At 41.9% G+C, this 20,287-nt stretch overlaps 2 non-coding genes across 2 annotated transcripts; both read right to left on the bottom strand.

Annotated features, from left to right (window-relative positions):
• Window positions 1-5,383: 5,383 nt before the first annotated feature.
• TRNAE-UUC (transfer RNA glutamic acid (anticodon UUC)) lies at window positions 5,384-5,455 on the bottom strand. Its single transcript has one exon. It is a non-coding gene; the product is annotated as a tRNA-Glu (tRNA).
• Window positions 5,456-6,221: 766 nt separating this feature from the next.
• Window positions 6,222-6,293, bottom strand: TRNAE-UUC (transfer RNA glutamic acid (anticodon UUC)). Its single transcript has one exon. It is a non-coding gene; the product is annotated as a tRNA-Glu (tRNA).
• Window positions 6,294-20,287: the final 13,994 nt, after the last annotated feature.

Here is a 20,287-nt window from a genome sequence, read left to right as displayed (position 1 = left end):
CGAGACCCAACTTATTTACGCTCTCCTGGACGTCCTTCACTTGTGGCGGAGTTGTCGGATCGTCGGGATTGTGGCTGATCTTCTCTTGGTGATGACTTGTTGTTTCTGTGAATGTTAAGAGACTTGGGGTCTGGCAGTCCTTCGTCGGCGCACTGGTAACTTGAGTGATGGTATTTAAATGATGCAAATTAGGAGTAGGTGTAGGATACACATTTCCTGAAGAATCCAGGGTAACCATTTGAGGGTGACCCGCGTTGTCAGGTTCTTCTTGAGTTGTCCTTTCGGATGTTATGCAAGCCGTCGTTTCTGTTCCTGCTGGTTTGTTCGTGGTCGGGGCTCTGGGACAATCCCGCTTATGGTGATCGAAAGCGCCGCACTGGTAACAACGATATACTCCTTGGGTTGGTGGTAGGTGAAATTTGACATGACCAACCGCAGCATCGTGCCGTTCTCTCTGTAAAACCTTTTGGAATGGTATTATTTGAGGTATGATTGTTTGTAAGTCTCTTATGGTTGTAACTCGATGGAAGGATAACAACGCGTCAAAGTCTGGAAGGAACCCGGCTTTAATTTGCCGTACCATCATCGTTTCACTAGGTCGTTCCACGACATCTAATTTATTAAAGAGTTGAAGTATTCTACTGACATACTTATCGGGTGCTTCAGATTCTTCTTGTTTGCAATCCTGTATCTGGAGCCAAATTTTGTCTGTATACGTACTGTCTAGAAACTTCAGATCGAATAGTCTTTCGAATTCTGCCCAGGAATGCATCTGGACTGCATGTTGTCGGTACCAATACTTTGCTTGGCCTTCTAACATTAATGGTAAAAGGGTTAAAAGTTCATCATTCGACAGTTGCATTGCCCGTTGGTATTCTAGGATTGAGTCTTTAAAGTCTTTTGGGCTCTCATCGTCTTCCCCACTGAATCGAATAGGTGGAACTTTGATCGGGTTACGACGGTGTGGAGGTTGCATTGGTAAATATTGCATGGGGGCCTGAACATACTGCATAGGACCCTGAGAGAGGTTCGCGTAGGAGTACCCAGGTGGCGGTGGCATGTAATAGGGATAGCGAGACCCTGTTGGATTTTGACTAAATTGTCCTGCTTGATTCGCTACATGGGGAACATTAAAACCCTGGCCAACCACAGGTTGTGGTACTGTTGGGAGACTATATCTAACAGTTGTTGGCATAGCACTAGCAATATTCGGTAACTGGTTCGCATAACTGTAATTAATTGGTTGAGTTTGCGACGCATTGAAAAAACCTTGGGGAATATCGGGTAGTCTTGACGTTGGTTGTGATACCACATACTGAGAATAGTCATAAGGACTGTGCCAAAGAGGGATTCCATTTCCACTAGAACCAGTTAAGTTATTGCTAACACTTTGCGTACTGAGTCTGGGGGTAGTATTTAGCATTGTGGTTGAAAATATCGGCCCCGTATTTATTGGGGTTGTATAGTCACTTATTCTAACCTTACTTATGATTACCGGGGGGCTATTAATATCTTCCTCGGAAGATGGACAATGTGTCGCTCCCCTGGGATGTGTCCACTCAGAATTCATAATACCAAAATTAAATTTACACAATTTTATCATTGATTTCGCTCAGCCGACCATGTAACAATGTGACTGTTAATCTAAGGATCCTGTCGACTGCGCCAGATATTACGACACTATAACTTCCAGGGGGGGGGGTTTAGGGGAGTCGTGGAGATTGGAAGGGAGGGAAGATTCAAAAAGTTCCAAATGTAACCTTGAGAATCTGACCCACGCACTAAACTCGAGGGAAATTTAAATACTATTTCCCCGTGCCGTATGTATCGAATTTATTTGTTCGGGATCCTTAGTGTCGGTATTGTCACAGAGTAGGTAAATGAAATCAATTGAAGTTATGCAAAAATAGAACTCTTGGTTTATTATTGGACTTATAGTGACAACAGATTCAATTATGGTAATTATATAAACATTGGTAATTATTTGTAGATAATTAATACTTAAAGGCTATGACGGGCTCCTTGGGGTGTACAATGATTATAGTAGGGGTAACTTTGGATTGGTAATTAATTAAGTAGATTGGCTATGGTTGGCCGCATCTTTAAGTTAAATTTATACAAAATACACTTTAGAATAAATAACAAAAGAATGGAACAATAACAATAGTTTAAAAAGTACTTATCGTTCTTCAAGTAACCGTCCTTAAACCAAGGAACGAACCGCACATAATTCTCTTCACCAAGAATTATCACGAAAAACCACGAATCCGACGCGAAATACCCGCACAAATACCGTGCACTTTAACCTTCACGTCGAACCGCGTCACCGGATGCTGTATACCACATCCTGATCAATAAACCCTTAAAGAAACGATTAAAACAAAACTAAAGGAAAACTCAATTATTGTCCAAAGCTGACTTGGCTTTATATACTAGATAAATAGATGATGATCTTATCGGGGTGTGTAAATAACTAAAAAAGTTACGGGGCTGCCAGATTAGGCCAGAGAAACGAAATGAAACAAAAACAATATATGAATGGTCCCTAGATGGCTATACTGAGGGGGAAAACGATAAAAAGTAGAAAAATAACAAGATGATCACTCCCGAAAGTTAACGGGTCGTGATAAGCCCTCCAGGGATCATAAAGATCAAGACTGGTAAGCCAAAGCTTAAAACTCGTAGGCGAAACAACGGAACGAAGATTAGAAACGGAACGAAGATTAGAAACGGGGCGACGATCAAGAGATGAGTTTAAAATATCATTAAAATCCCCCGCTATAATCGGACGAGGTAAAAGCGAACACCACAACTTCGCCGACGACATAAAAAGAGAACGCGACGGCGCGTCATTCGGAGCGTAAATATTCGCGAAATCCATAGGAACATCGTCAACAACCGCGGAGACGGAAAGAAATCGGCCGCAGTCGCTTCGAAAAACTCGCGAAGGAACAATATCCAGCCCAGCCCGAAAGCAGGTCGCTACGTCGCAAAAAGTAGTAGTAGGGTCATTATCCCAAAAAACGCGGCCGCGAAAAATTTTCCGAAAAGTACTCACATGTTCATTCGTCCAGTGTGTCTCTTGTAAAAAAACCACATCATACGCGTCCATAAAAATAAGCACTTCCGACATCTTATTAACATTCCGAAGACCATTAACGTTAAGAGAGACGATTTTTAATGGCATTAAAGGAACCGGGGACAGGCGTGACAACGGTTGGCAGGGACGTAGAAGGCAACTTGGCAGGTGCGATGGCATGCGATTCCGTAGAGTAGACGTTCGTCTTCTTAGGAGGAGGCTGGCGTTTATCACCCTCCGAGCCACTCGTCGAAGTCAAAATTCTCTTACCAACGTCCTTCGTAACGTGCTTGGGAAATTTCGGCCGATCAACATTGTCGCCCCCCTGGGCAACCATGCCCTGAGAGGACTCTTTGGCTAAAAGAACCTGATCAGTAATCAGGCCCGCATCCTGTTCTTCGACCATCCTATCAGCAACCGGATCCTTGGATTCAACAACTTCAGCGCGAGTTGGACAGGACCGCGCCACATGACCTTGCTTCTTACAACGAAAACAGATAAAAGAGGGACAGTCTTTATACAGGTGGCTCGAAGAGAGACACCCATTACAAACTTTACTCTGAGAGGAGTGACGAACCTGATAAAAAGTCTCCCGACCTAAAACGTCTTTGATCTTTAGACCGTACGGTAACGAACTGACACATTCGGCAAGGCGAACCTTGACCGAACGAATTCCAAAATAAATTCCGGCGTCATTTTTAGTCCAGACAATTTCGCCACGCAACTCACATTGTAAGCTTTCCAATTTCTCCTTCACCGCTCCGTCACTCACAAACTCAGGTAAACCATAGATATGGACAATAACTGTTTTCCTCGCTATCCCAGACACAGCAAAACGCGTCTCTCCTACTTCGATCCCAGCATCAAGACACAATTCCGCTTCTTCCTCGCGTAAGAAGGTGACGTAATAGCCACCCTCCAAAGCAACAACCGACGAGACCGTATTAGGCCCGAAATCCAAAATACATGCCGTCAAAATTTCTTGCTTCGAAACTTCTTTCACGACGCATTCCACAAAAATGGAACGTTTTAAAACATCCATCCTGGAATTCAGAAGAAACCCAGGAGGGCACGAAAAACGAAAAATAAACTGCGCGAATTAGTAAATTTTAAATTAAGCAAACAAAATGTTAGAAAAAGAACCGAAACTAAGGCTTAGCGAGCAGGCGAGGAGAGCAAAGAAAAACGAACCGCACTCTCCAAAAAACCAAACGCGAATCCCCCAAGCCAGATATCCTAGCCACTAGACCATATCGGATGAACGGAGTTGCTAAAATCACGCAAATGCGCGCGTTCATAAGGCATGAAAACACCGCTTTTTTTTAATAATCGAGATAAGGAAAGTATAGCCAATGGTTAAATATAAGGAAAAAGCTCCGATACCGGGAATCGAACCCGAGCCTTCTGGGTGAAAGCCAGATATCCTAGCCACTAGACCATATCGGATGAGAAGCACTCGTTCTCTCTCCGTAAAGGCGTCGGCTATCTCGCTTTCAAAACAACGTAATCTTCAAAATAAAGGGGAATTCGATAAGATTAAAATGGAAACAAAAAGACCAGCTCCGATACCGGGAATCGAACCCGGGCCTGCTGGGTGAAAGCCAGATATCCTACCCACTAGACCATATCAAATGAACAGAGTTGCTAAAATCACGCAAATGCGCGCGTTTATAAGGCATGAAAACGCCGTTTTTTTAAGAATCGAGATAAGGAAAGAATAGCCAATGGTTAAATATAAGGAAAAAGCTCTGATACCGGGAATCGAACCCGGGCCTTCTGGGTGAAAGCCAGATATCCTAGCCACTAGACCATATCGGATGTGAAACACTCATTCTCTCTCCGTAAAGGCGTCGGCTATCTCGCTTTCAAAACAACGTAATCTTCAAAATAAAGGGGAATTCGATAAGATTAAAATGGAAACAAAAAGACCAGCTCCGTTACCGGGAATGGAACCCGGGCCTTCTGGGTGAAACCCAGATATCCTAGCCACTAGACCATATCGTATGAGAAGCACTCGTTCTCTCTCCGTAAAGGCGTCGGCTATCTCGCTTTCAAAACAACGTAATCTTCAAAATAAAGGGGAATTCGATAAGATTAAAATGGAAACAAAAAGACCAGCTCCGATACCGGGAATCGAACCCGGGTCTGCTGGGTGAAAGCCAGATATCCTACCCACTAGACCATATCAAATGAACAGAGTTGCTAAAATCACGCAAATGCGCGCGTTTATAAGGCATGAAAACGCCGTTTTTTTAAGAATCGAGATAAGGAAAGAATAGCCAATGGTTAAATATAAGGAAAAAGCTCCGATACCGGGAATCGAACCCGGGCCTTCTGGGTGAAAGCCAGATATCCTAGCCACTAGACCATATCGGATGAGAAGCACTCGTTCTCTCTCCGTAAAGGCGTCGCCTATCTCGCTTTCAAAACAACGTAATCTTCAAAATAAAGGGGAATTCGATAAGATTAAAATGGAAACAAAAAGACCAGCTCCGATACCGGGAATCGAACCCGGGCCTACTGGGTGAAAGCCAGATATCCTAGCCACTAGACCATATCGGATGAGAACCACTCATTCTCTCTCCGTAAACGCGTCGGCTATCTCGCTTTCAAAACAACGTAATCTTCAAAATAAAGGGGAATTCGATAAGATTAAAATGGAAACAAAAAGACCAGCTCCGTTATCGGGAATCGAACCCGGGCCTTCTGGGTGAAACCCAGATATTTTTTTTTTTTTTTTTTTTTTGAGATACACAAACATCGGTGTCGACCCGAGGCCTTAGACACCAGCACACACACAATAACTGATTAATCAGGGTGAGATATGTGTAACGGCCACGCCAACGGGGGGATACGTGGGGACAGGGGTGGGGACACCCGTGGCGGAAGTATCCCGACCACCCGTTGGGGGATTGGTAGTCGTCCTCACACGGCCTTCCACAAACTCTGCCTCCCGGACGCCTGGGATTACAGGAGTGAGCCACTACTCCCGGCTGCCCAGATATCCTAGCCACTAGACCATATCGGATGAGAACCACTCATTCTCTCTCCGTAAAGGCGTCGGCTATCTCGCTTTCAAAACAACGTAATCTTCAAAATAAAGGGGAATTCAATAAGATTAAAATGGAAACAAAAAGGCCAGCTCCGATACCGGGAATCGAACCCGGGCCTTCTGGGTGAAAGCCAGATATCCTAGCCACTAGACCATATCGGATGAGAAACACTCATTCTCTCTCCGTAAAGGCGTCGGCTATCTCGCTTTCAAAAAAACGTAATCTTCAAAATAAAGGGGAATTCGATAAGATTAAAATGGAAACAAAAAGACCAGCTCCGTTACCAGGAAACCAAACCCGGGCCTTCTGGGTGAAAGCCAGATATCCTAGCCACTAGCCCATATCGGATGAGAAGCACTCATTCTCTCTCCGTAAAGGCGTCGGCTATCTCGCTTTCAAAACAACGTAATCTTCAAAATAAAGGAGAATTCGATAAGATTAAAATGGAAACAAAAAGACCAGCTCCGATACCGGGAATCGAACCCGGGCCTTCTGGGTGAAACCCAGATATTTTTTTTTTTTATTTAAAACTATTTTTATTTTACAAATAACGTTAATGAAGTATGAAAATGTTTGTTATAAAAAGCATAAGGCACTGGTGTTTACACATTTGAAGTTACTATTATTGTGTGACTTTAAACAACTTTATCAACAACATGAAATATATATATTAGACGTTTCGGTTAGGAAAAAAATTATTTCAGGTGGCTTATAGCGAAAATTTTTTGTTAGATGGCTTTGTAATTCTGTACGCGTTAAATTCGATGAATTGTCATTTTTAACAATGTTTAGGGCAGCCAACTTAATACGAGCTTTAATTTTCTTTTCTAACACAACAAAATTATTAATTTTTCCAAAGCTTAGTAAACAACGACTTAACCAAATTTCTTGTTTGAGCACTGACATTAAAAATCTTACAATTTTACAAAAGATTGCACCTTTGGCTTTTAAAACTTGGGTTGGTAAAATAGAAAAAACAATGCATAAATCACGTAACATAGAATCCGAATTAAAAATAGTACCGGGTAAACCAAATGTCTCAAGGAACAGCCATGACCACCAGCGATTTGACACTGGGCAACGGAGAAACAAGTGTTCCACCGATTCGGGAGCGGAAGTGCAGAGAATGCACGTAGAATCAGGAACAACGCCGAAATGCACCAGTCGAGTCCTCACTGGAAAACCTTTGTGAATAAGCTTCAAATTCACGTCATTGAGCCGAGGTCCAAACAGAGAACAAGTGACCATGCCCCACTTGACTTCAGGTAACGGAGCCGGAAAATATCCACGCCATTGTTCTTCACCACGAGACTCGATTGTACCGAAGGCGCGCCAAAGCAAGTGGTAAAGTGCGCGGGACGTGAGCTTTCCGAGGTCGACAATTTCCCGATCGCGATCGCGAAGGATCACAACTTCGCCAGAGCAAACCACGTTAGGCCATGAAGGTTTCGTCTCGATGGCAAACCGCCACGACGGCGGAAGAGCGTTACGTAACGATTCGTACGAACGAGAAACCGTAACTCCCGTGAATGACGGTGCTGACTCCGCACAAGCGTCCAAAACCATAGTAACCGGAAGAAACCCCGGAATTAACTCGTACGCGATGTCCTTCACGAGCAGAAAACCCGCCTGGATAAAAATTCGCCTATCAATAGCCGGAAACGGAAACGCCGAAATGCGCGGGTTGAAAAAGAGAGGTTCAAGCGCGGGACTGGAATGCGGCGAAACTTCCCAGCCAGTGGCTGATAGCAGCGCTTGCCATGATGTTAAAAGGCTCGCGATCCGAGGGCTCATGGCACCGAAATGCTTTTTCGCGATGGACAAACGAAAGACTTGAAGGCCAAGACCGTCGTACGCGCCGTACATCGAGAGAAGCGCCGCGACGAGATCGACTTCATAAGACGTGGCTGTGGCAGTAAGAAGAGCCGCAATTTCTTTTACGCGAAACGCCGCCATTTTCGTAGTGACGTCAACAAGACCGTAGCCCCCGGCATTTGTTGGACGAATTAAAATGCCATATTCGACGTGATGAGGTCCAGTGCCCCAAATAAACTCCATCGAAGCCTTTTTGAAACGTTGAGCCCATGACTGAGAAATAGCAACGGAGTTCAGAACGTGCCAAAGAACGGAAGACGCCAGTATGTTCAAAACGATGACTTTACCACACGTATTCAAATGACGTTGCCGCCAGCGACGTAAAACCCCCGTGAACTTTTCAAAACGGTTTTGCCAATTTAACTGCTCAGAATCCTCCTGGTTATGCGAGAGATGAATGCCCAAAATCTTCAGGGGGCCATTATCAATCGTGACACCATCCACCACTGTCGCTGCCGTGTGTCTCAATGAACCAAGCCACATGGCACTACTTTTACTCCGATTTAAAATTGCTCCAGATGCTTGGCAATAGTCGTGGTAAATAACTAAAGACTCTCGAATACCGTCAATGCTAGAAGTCAGGATCGTGGTGTCATCAACATGTTCGTAAATTAGAGGAACATACGAATCCGGCCCGATTGGGATCCGAGGAATACGTGACGAAGTAGTTAACGCAGCGCAAAGAGGCTCTGTAGATAATACGTACAAGAGTGGGCTAAGCGGGCAGCCTTGGCGAACTGACTTTCCAAGGCTGAATACGTTAGTTAGGTACCCATTAACTTTGATACACGACTTCGAGGATGTGAGCAGAATTTGAATCCATGTCCGAAACCGAGGTCCAAATCCCATTGATTGCAAGACCGCGAAGAGATACGACCAATTCACGCGATCAAATGCTTTGAGGAAATCTAATTGCGTGACAATTCCTCGTTCTTCGCGTGAGCGTAAAAGGTCCGAAATGTCGTTGAGAAGGCGCGTAGTACGAGAGAGATCCCATCCTTTGACGGCCCCCGACTGACTCGGAGACGTGATACGGGGGAGAAGAGCCGACAGTCTAATGGAAAGCACCTTGGCGATAATCTTGTAATCAATGTTTAAGAGCGATATAGGCCTCCAGTTCATTAAAAGATTTAAATCTCCTTTCTTTGGCAACAAGATTATCATGCCTTCACGCATACTAGGGGGTAGAATTCCCTCCGATCTTATTTTCAAGACCATACGCGTAAAACCGTCCTTGATTTTAGGTAAAACAAAAGACCAAAATTCTACGCTGAGACCATCCTTTCCCGGGCTCTTCCCTCGGGGCATACTTTTAAGAGCCAGCAACACCTCAGCCCACTCGATATCCCGCTCCAAAGCCTCCATATCAGCCTCTTCTACCCGATCGGTTACCAGATGAGAGAAACTGGCCACCTTTGCGGGATCCACAGGTTCCTTCTCGTACAAGCTGGCGTAAAAGCGAAAAATTTCATCACGAATAGTTTGACTGTCATTAGTGATAGTGCCATTGGGAAGCTGCAAACTTGAAACCAGTTTATTCCTTTGACGATACGTTTCTAAGCGCAAAAAATATTTAGTAGGCCGCTCATCATAAAGTTTAAGCTTCGCTCGAGAGCGCAGAAATTCCCCTTGAAACTCGTACGTCACCAGGTCCTTAAGGCGACGATTGCAGTCGGCGAGCTCGTCCGCGTCAGCAACTGAAAGAGGACCTTTATTACTCAGTGCATTGATCCGCAACTGGATGGCAGATTTGTCTTTACGACGCGACGCGGCCAAATTTTTCGAAAAAAACATGGCGTAATCGCGAAGCGAAACTTTAAGCGACTCATACCAACAAAAGATATCTTCACGGTACGCGAGAGTCTCTTTGCTTCTGGATATGATTCTAGAAAGAGCTTGATAAAACGTAGCTTCGGTTAAAAGAGACGCGTTAAAAGCCCAGGTGCCAGGACCCCGGGGAATTTCTTTAGGATCAAATAGAACGGTGAAGGCTTTGTGATCAGAAAACGGTGAGACTTTGTAGGAACTACGAGAAAATTTCGGAAGATCGGCTGGTAAGGCGAACAAATAGTCAATGCGAGAGAAGCGGTAATGGCCAAAGGCAAAACCCGCCCAGGAGTAATCGTATTGGTCTTTGTGATAGTGTCTCCAAACATCAGAGAGCGACAGTTGGCGTACCATGGCACGCAGGGAGAATAATGCTCGATTATCAAAGACCGTAGCGGGGCGACGGTCAGCTACGGCAGACATAACGTCATTGAAATCCCCAAAAATAATAGGCTTGGCGATAGTAAGAATAGTAGAGGAAATGTCTGTAAAAAAATCCGCGCGGGCGGCGCGATCATTCGGCGCGTAAACATTAACTAAATCAACAGTATCGTCATCAATGGAGAGAGAAACATGCAAAAATCGACCTTTCGAATGATTGACAACGCGACGGGCGGTACAATCGACCCCGGCACGAATTAAGATAGCGACTCCGCGATAACCCGTATCAATGTCCAAATCGACAAAAACTTTACCGCTAAAAAGTGATTTAAAAACCGCGACGTGGTCAGATTTCCAATGAGTTTCTTGTAAAAAAATAATATCTTCCATTTTTATCCAATCTATTAATTCTAACATCTTTTGACGATCACGTAGACCTTTAATGTTCAACGACAGCACTCGGAGAGCCATTCCGGGAATCGAACCCGGGCCTTCTCTGTGAAAGCCAGATATCCTAGCCACTAGACCATATCGGATGTGAAGCACGTATTCTCTCTCCGTAAAGGCGTCGGCTATCTCGCTTTCAAAACAACGTAATCTTCAAAATAAAGGGGAATTCGATAAGATTAAAATGGAAACAAAAAGACCAGCTCCGAAACCGGGAATCGAACCCGGGCCTTCTGGGTGAAACCCAGATATCCTAGCCACTAGACCATATCGGATAAGAAGCACAGCTTCTCTCTCCGTAAAGGCGTCGGCTATCTCGCTTTCAAAACAACGTAATCTTCAAAATAAAGGGGAATTCGATAAGATTAAAATGGAAACAAAAAGACAAGCTTCGATACCGGGAATCGAACCCGGGCCTTCTAGGTGAAAGCCAGATATCCTAGCCACTAGACCATATCCGACGAATTAAACTGTTATAGCTGATTACGTAGAGACGATGATACCTTAGACGAATTAATACGGGACGGCTCGCCTGTAGCTTTGTTCAAGATTTTCTCTGTAGAACCAACTTTGAAGCGACTGGACGCTTAAAGGGGGCCGAAAAACACGGATTTTACTGGAGCGTAATAGCTAGCGCCATCCACTAAACTTTACGATGATTTATTTAGTAATTTAGTACAGTTAACAGTATGATAAATAAATATTGCATAGTGAAAAGTTGTAAAAGCGACTCTCGATACTATCATCGTAATCTTAGGAGGAGTTCATTTCATCCCTTGGCCTAAGCCTAAAAGGTCATTAGAAAAATGTAAAACTTAGCTGTCGTGGTTGAACCTTAGACATTTTCGTTTCAATTTGTTCTTCTTCGTCAGTTTTGCTTTTAATTTTCAGATCAAGTGGATCAGTGTCATCAGTTATAACAAAAGTAAATATTGAGATAAAGTCTAATAGTGCCTTCACATTTTACCTTCCACCATGCTTGACATCCTTTTTAAAGAGCTATCGATCCTGTGTTTTTTTAACCAATAGAAAATAGAAAAGCACTTTATTCGAAATATTTTCCAGCGAAAATTAGTGCCTTCCGGGGATTTTTGGGATACATTGTTTCGGTCCTCGCTTTCGACGTATCGAATCGTCCGTTTCTGTTACAGAAACGCTAGCCTAGTATTTTACTTCGTGCTCGGTTTGTTTGGAATAAAAATGCCACGCAAGCAATATACAACCTTTGCCACCGATTGCAGTTTTAAACGCCCCGAAAGTTCAATCTACACAGTGTAATTTTATACACTTATGGATAAGGCGGCCCTGCTCAATGGGCAGACTAAACTGAATATTCTTAAGATCTATAGATAACGCCAGACTACCATGATTTTGAAAGATTTTCGAATGAAATACATCAATAACTGTGAGCTATGGGTTTCAACAACTAAAATTTCTACCGAAATTAAAAGATCTTTTTGGACCAGTTTAAAAACCATCAAAATTGTTGTGGATGAACTAAATGTTTATATTAATGTTTTGGGAAAAGTGCAGTTTTTTATTTCAGGAACTAACTGTAAATAGCAATATTGGTAAAAAGGTGCCATGGTTACATCTAGTTACGGCCAAAAAAAGCACCTTCCCAAAATATTGTTATTTAAATTTAGTTCATGCCGCAAAAAAGGAACTTTTCCCAAAATATTGCTATACACATTTAGTTCCTGCACCTTTATCAAAATTTATCTATCCATTCTCATAGTTTATTTATTAACGAAATTAATTTCAAAATCATGATAGTTTGGCGTTATCTATAAGACTTTTGTATATTTTGAATAGTCTAGCCATTTATTCTAGGCACTCTGTTTCCCCTATCAGTCCTATGGTAACCAAAACAATCTATGGCGGGTTCGGATTTACGGCAAATACAAACAATTTTGAAATTTAAAAAAAATTAAAATACTTGCGGCGGGCAGATAATATTTTAAATATTTGTTTTGAACTCCCTATGCTCAAACTTGAAGAAATCAAATGTTTTTAGGGAGTTACTTAAACTGACCATTTTGAGCCATATTGACCACTCCCATCGCAAACTGACCATTTTTGACCATATTGACCAATCCCATCGCAAGCTGACCATTTTGAGCCATATTGACCACTCCTATCGCAAACTGACCACTTTGAGCCGTTTTGACCACTCCCGTCGCAAATTGACCATTTTGGACCATATTGACCACTCCTGATAGAAATTGGCCAGTTTTGGTCATTTTTAACAATTTTAACTTTGAATGACCACTTTTACGCATGTTAGACATGGGCATTACAAAAGTCAAAATTTCTATATTTTGCAAAGGGGCGACCCTTCGGTGCCCAATTGCTCATGAAATTAGCATATAAAATCCCATAAGGAATTTCCGGCTCGTCCAAAGTCAAAACTTCGAAAGTTCATAAAACTTGACCTTTTGACTCTGCTTAACAATCCGCCCGGCTGAAATCTTTCTGGGGATGGTCTAAATGTTGCCATAACGTTTTCTCGGATCCCGGACGTACAGTCCAAGAACTTCCCTTGTTAGATGCAAAGTTAAAAGTATTATTTATAAAGGAACAGGAGGAATTTACTACACTTGTATCCGAGTTTTCTTTGCCATTTCGTAAAGCAAACCTATCTCTAGCACTCTGAATGGTTTAATTGGAGTTCATAAAAGGAGAGAGCATGAATTTTGGAAAGCATTCTCAGAAAGGTTTTTGGACGATGAAATTTAATTTGTGTTTCCATTGATCACAGTTGGTAGAAGCCGCTTCCTACTTTGACACGATATGCTGAATGCAGATTCATTAAATCTATCTCCTGAAAAATACTTGTTTACACCTTCACTGTTGGCTGCTAGAAATATTGCAGAGATTCATTTCTTTCTTAGTATTTTTTCTTTGGGGAATGCGTGAAAACTTATATATATATATATATAGAGGCAATATTATTACTACTTTTTCCTTTCCTGGGTTTATTTCCATACGCATCTTTTCCTATAAACAACGCAGTCCCGGAATTAATTTATCTTAAGCCTTTGTTATTTAAAATAATATGGATTGATTTCTAATTAAGTGAAACATTAAAAACGTATTACTAGATACCTATTTCGCTATTAAATAAACTCAAAATATTTCCTGTATAATTACGGAAAAAATAAAAAACAATAACCTTCATTCCTTCCTTTCCTACAACGCTAACCCTTTGAAATAATTCTAAGCGTAGTCTGTGTTGCGAAATGCGTTGCAATCACAAAAATGACAGAATAAATTCAAGGAAAATAGGCGGCCAGGGCCTTAATAATATAAAGTAGGCAACGCTTCAATCGAAGACGTACTCAACCTAATAAAGACAATTCCAGCTCTTGGCGGAAATTTCGAATGAAAGAAGTCTTTATAAAAAGTAATTGCTAAAATATTAAATAGTAATTTAATTATGCACTAAATGGCTCGGGTAAGATTAAAAGAGCTTAAGAACTATTCCTAGCCACTAGACCATATCGTATGAACGTAGTAGCTCCTCTCTCTCGCAAATGGGCGCGTTAAGATGGCATGAAAACCCCGTTTATTTAGTCGAGATAAGGAAAATATAACCAATGGATACATATAAGGAGACGCTCCGATACCGGGAATAGAACCCGGGCCTTCTGGGTGAAAGCCAGATATCCTAGGCCATATCGGATGAACGTAGTAGCCCCTCTCTCGCAAATGGGCGCGTTAAGATGGCATGAAAACACCGTTTTTTTAGTCGAGATAAGGAAATTATAACCAATGTCTAAATATAAGGAGACGCTCCGATACCGGGAATCGTACCCGGGCCTTCTGGGTGAAAGCCAGATATCCTAGCCACTAGACCATATCGTATGAACGTAGTAGCCACTCTCTCGCAAATGCGCGTGTTAGGATGACATGAAAACACCGTTTTCTTAGTCGAGATAAGGAAAATATAACCAATGGATAAATATAAGGAGACGCTCCGATACCGGGAATCGAACCCGGGCCTCCTGGGTGAAAGCCAGATATCCTAGCCACTAGACCATATCGTATGATCGTAGTAGCCACTCTCTCGCCAATGCGCGTTTTAGGATGGCATGAAAACATCATTTTTTTAGTCGAGATAAGGAAAATATAACCAATGTCTAAATATAAGGAGACGCTCCGATACCGGGAATCGTACCCGGGCCTTCTGGGTGAAAGCCAGATATCCTAGCCACTAGACCATATCGTATGAACGTAGTAGCCACTCTCTCGCAAATGCGCGTGTTAGGATGGCATGAAAACACCGTTTTTTTAGTCGAGATAAGGAAAGAATAACCAATGGATAAATATAAGGAGACGCTCCAATACCGGGAATCAACCCGGGCCTTCTGGGTGAAAGCCAGATATCCTAGGCACAAGACCATATCGTATGAACGTAGTAGCCGCTCTCTCGCAAATGCGCGTGTTAGGATGGCATGAAAACACCGTTTGTTTAGTCGAGATAAGGAAAGTATAACCAATGTCTAAATATAAGGAGACGCTCCGATACCGGGCCTTCTGGGTGAAATCCAGATATCCAAGCCACTAGACCACATTGGATGAACGTGGTAGCCCCTCTCTCGCCAATGGGCGCGTTAAGGTGGCATGAAAACACCGTTTTTTAGTCGAGATAAGGAAAATATAACCAATGGCTAAATATAAGGGGACGCTTCGATACCGGAAATCGAACCCGGGCCTTCTGGGTGAAAGCCAGATATCCTAGCCACTAGACCTTATTGGATGAACGTGGTAGCCCCTCTCTCACCAATGGGCGCGTTAAGATGGCATGAAAACACCGTTTTTTAGTCGAGATAAGGAAAATATAACCAATGGATAAATATAAGGAGACGCTCCGATACCGGGAATCGAACCCGGGCCTTCTGGGTGAAAGCCAGATATCCTAGACACTAGACCATATCGTAAGAACGTCGTAGCCACTCTCTCGCGAATGCGCGTGTGAGGATGGCATGAAAACACCGTTTTTTTAGTCGAGATAAGGAAAATATAACCAATGGTTAAATATAAGGAAAAGCTCCGATACCGGGAATTGATGCCTAATTTACATTTTCCTTAAGTTAACATTGAACTTACAATTACAAAATAGAACATCTTATTAATAAAAATATTGACATTACCAATTAAGTTTTTAAATATAACAAAATCAAACCACTAAAGGTAATATTTTATTTTAAAACACTGAATTGAATATCCAAAGGGATGGTATAGTCCCTATCAAGGTTCGGGTAAATAGCGTATACTACCCGAGAACTTGCTACATAAACTCGAACTAGAATGAGGCCCTTTTCACCCCCTTGTATCTAAAACCCATAAACCGATTTACTTACACAATTGTATAAAGGGGCTTTCATAGGGGTAGAACTCATCACTCGTTACACTTTTATTGAACGGAAACTCGAATTCTGATTGGTCGTAAGGTTAGTTCAAACATTTTGTTCCGAGTTAATTGTTTACAATATAATTTAACAGAAACATTAAAAAAGAATGTATTTATGGTAAGTAACCTATTTCATGTAGTTGTAGAGCTATTGTCGATTAATTTTAGGTTTTAAATTGCTTATTTATATCAGGTAGTTTATATTAAAGCACCAGGGTTAATAAGCCTTGGTTTACTCATGGGTAAAATTTGTTGTTTACTGTATTGCAACCAGAGTGGGTCATCCAAAGACAACCGCCACTTCAAATTAATTAATTAGGTTTAATAATTTACTTAGTTTCTTAAAGGTCTCATATCATAAAGTTTCCAAAGGATCAGGTGTCTTGAAAATTTTGTCTGAAATGAATAAGACGTCGTGATCTATACTCCAACTGTAACCAACATTTTTGTTCGCTCGAAGCATTTCAAAGCCACAGAGTATCTCTCCTCTCGAGTAAATGAGGAAGTCACTGAAAGATGGTGCAGTGCCTACCTATTTTTAATTGGAATTCTAATCGAGAAAACACTGAACCGGAAAATGGTGAGAAAGAGAGTAATGTCCTTAGGGTAGTAAATGAGTAGCCTGTAGAGATAGTGTTGTGTTTGTCACCAGATGGCGTTATTAGACAAGGCGCGCTCTGATTGGTTTGAGATAAAGCTAATAAAAATGAGATAACCTTTATGTATATAAGCCGGTAAACGTGACCGCGAAGCCAGTTAGTGTGTTGGCGTTAATCATGTAAATTGTAACTTTTAACTTCAATCATGTATATAAATAAAGTTTATTTGCCATCTTAAAACAACATCATTCATAACAAATGGCGACGGGGTACGTACGAATTCACACCGGGAAGTGGAATTAAGCTACCAAGGCCGATCTACCGCATGCCTGATACACCTCTCCAAGCTCAAGATATACTATTCTTTCACAACACGGAACAATGTCTGCAGTATATGGTAGGTTAGAAAACTTTGACAGTCGAACTGAATCCTGGTCCCAGTACTCAGAAAGGCTCGAGGCCTACTTCACTGTCAATAATATCACGGAAGATGCAAAGAAAAGGGCAATTCTACAAACGGTATTGGAGGCCACTACCTATTCATTATTGAGAAATTTGATTCGACCAGCCACTATTCCTTCGAAGTCATTTCCTGATTTGGTATCCGTTCTTGACCAGCATTTCAATCCTAAACCATCCAAAATTGTGGAACGTCTACGATTTAACAATCGTAACAGGAAGCAAGGTGAAAGTATTGCTGTGTATATTTCAGAATTACGCATGCTGTCGGAGTATTGCTGCTTTGGCAACACTCTAGACGAGATGATCAGAGACCGGCTGGTCTGCGGCATCAACGATGACGCAATGCAAAAGAGGCTTCTGGCTGAAGAGGATACACTCACGTTACAAGACGCAACTCGCATTGTTCAGGCAATGGAGACAGCTATAAACAACACGCACCAAATTAAGAATGGGGAAGCCAATACTTATTCAACCACTAGTCAGTCAACTAATCATATCTCTTACCAGAATAAACAAACAGATCAGAGGTCAAAGAAGTGGCTTGAGAAAAAGCCGACTACAACAACTCCTCTATACCTAATGCCAGTAATCACCGAAATAAGTTCACGCCAAGCCAACATCACTGCAACAGATGTACATCAATCAATCATAAGACAAGTGTTTTCTCTGCGAGAAAATTGGGCATATAGCAAAGGCTTGTCAATCGGCAGTATCCGAAAAGAGCAACGTCAGAAAGAGAGAATATGTGAAAGCCACATCAAGTCGAGCCAATCATATTGAGCCAGCACACAACTCACCTCTACGAGAGTATGATTTCCCGGTCAATCATATCATGTCGGAGAGAGAAGAAACTGATGTTCACACACCACCTCCAGACATAGTCATCTGCCAAGTAAATGGAATCGACATTAAATTTGAAGTGGTCAGGTCACTCTATCATATGCGAGGAAAATATTAATCGATTTCCACAGATCTGTAAAATCCAAAGGTTCACACGACCTTTGCGTTGCTATTCCGGAATTTCACTCTATAACATTGGCAGCACAACAGTCCAGGTCAAATTCAGAGGCAGACAAGCTGAACTACCGGTACTTGTGGTGGAAGGACAAGGACATCGTCCAAATCTTTGTGGCAAAAAATGGTTATTTTCCACACTCCAAATGTTAGCTTCTATTAATGAGAGTCAACTTCATCATATGAGTCCGAACAACAGATTACAGGACATTCTTCAAAAACAGGACGAAGTTTTCAAGCTAGGTCCGGGGAAACTGAAGAATATTCAGGTCAAGCTTGTAACGTGAAATTAAGGTTTTTCAAAATTTTAACTAAACAAATTCCAATTTAAAAATACATTTTCCAAAATTTCACGGTCAACTGGGTTGGACCTAAAATAATTGTCCTTAAAAGCTGGTCGCTTGGGGGTGGTAACATAAAGTTTAACCCTACGGGGTATGAACGCATATCTGGCCAGGTGCGTCGTTTCCCCGTTCGACTGTGGTATTTTCCTTGAATATCCAGGTTTTTAACTTTTTCCATTAGTTCCGCAAACTCCCCCCTCCCCCTCGCTCTTAAGATATCCGAGTAGGAAGGTTGCCAAGCCTCGCTATTCTAATACTTTTTGTATATAGTCATTGTAAGTGTTTTGAGTATTTTCCATGTTTTGGAATGTTTCGAAATCTCGGCTTGGGCCGAGATTGCTCTTAGTGGGGTAAAAACCTACAGTGACGTCAGTTGAAAACGAAAACCGAAATTTCCTAAGTCCAGGGAGGGACAAGAAAAAGAGAAGAGTCGCACGCGCGAACAAGACGAGTACTCCAAGAAAAACGGAGTTCAAGATTTTATCTCTATCTATGTCTTTTTGTTTTGCCGCGACGCGGAATGTTAGTTAGACAGTCGTGAGTAAACTGTACCGTGTTGTTAAAAACAAAATGAATGTCTCGAGCTTCGACTAATAGTGTTGGCGCGAATCTACAAGACGCAGTCAAGACAAACACCGGAGCGTCACCGCAACTCGGCGAACCATCACCGCAGCCCGGCGTTAGCATCAATGCCTAACCAAGTGCAAGTCTGCGTCCGTGGGACCTTCAGTTTCGCAATCAAGTCAGCCGACATCGTCGGTCTACTCATCAAGAAACCGGAGAACCTTAAGTATCACTACGTCTTATAAAAAAAAAACTTATTGTACGAACTCGTAACGACACGTATCAAATTGTCCTAATCAGGACCCTCTAGCAAAAGTCAAAAGACTTCACTGCAAACTCCTTAGGAGTCTTAACTTTATCAATCTTTTATTGTCGCATGTAGTTCTTATTAATATGTCGCGACCAATTCTAGTTTTAAGTTAGTTTTCAGGAATGTTGTTTAATTTTGGGTATAAAATTAAATTTTCTACTTGGCAACCTTCTAAACCATCGTCTATTCCTTAAACCATCATACCCCTAGACACCTATATACATATTAGTTTTAAATTTTTAATATTACGTCGCAGGCCCCAATAGTGAAAACCTGGCGAATATCCGGACATATCTTGGTTGTAGCGGGGAGCGGTTTACTTTGACCAGATCATAAAATTGGTTAATCTCTAAAAAAATGCACTAATTATAAGAAGTCAGAGTAATAATTTTTGAAACGCTACAAATTATATCAAACCTGACGCAGTTCCTAAGTATTTGAATGCTCGTACAGTTCCGTACCAGATGACTGCGAAGGTAGAACAAGAACTAAAGCGTATGGAAAATGAGGGAATTATAGAAAGAATCCCATTCTCATGATATGCATCACCTATAGTACCAGCACGCAAACCAAATGGACAAATAAGAATTAGCGGTGATTTTAAGTCTACTACTAATCCTGTGATCAACACCGAGGTATATCTTATTCCAAGAGCGCAAGACATCTTCGCTAGACTTGCAGGATGCAAATGTTTTTCTAAAATAGATCTACGAGAAGCGTATAACCAGTTAGAACTTCACCCTGAGTCCCGAGAATACCTCCAAAGATCTTTTTCAACATAACCGTCTACCGTATGGAATTTGTTCATCATCCGCAATATTCCAACGCCATTTGGAAATGGTGTTACAAGAAATGAAACAAGTAATGCCATTCCAAGACGATGTATTTCTAGGATCAGCAACTGAAGGTGAACACC

This window comes from Leiobunum rupestre, chromosome 5, assembly GCF_980474605.1.
Source record: "Leiobunum rupestre chromosome 5, qqLeiRupe1.1.hap1, whole genome shotgun sequence".
NCBI lineage: Eukaryota > Metazoa > Arthropoda > Arachnida > Opiliones > Sclerosomatidae > Leiobunum > Leiobunum rupestre.
The sequence above is the reverse complement of the archived record's forward strand: the minus strand, read 5'-3'. Positions and strand labels throughout refer to the sequence as shown.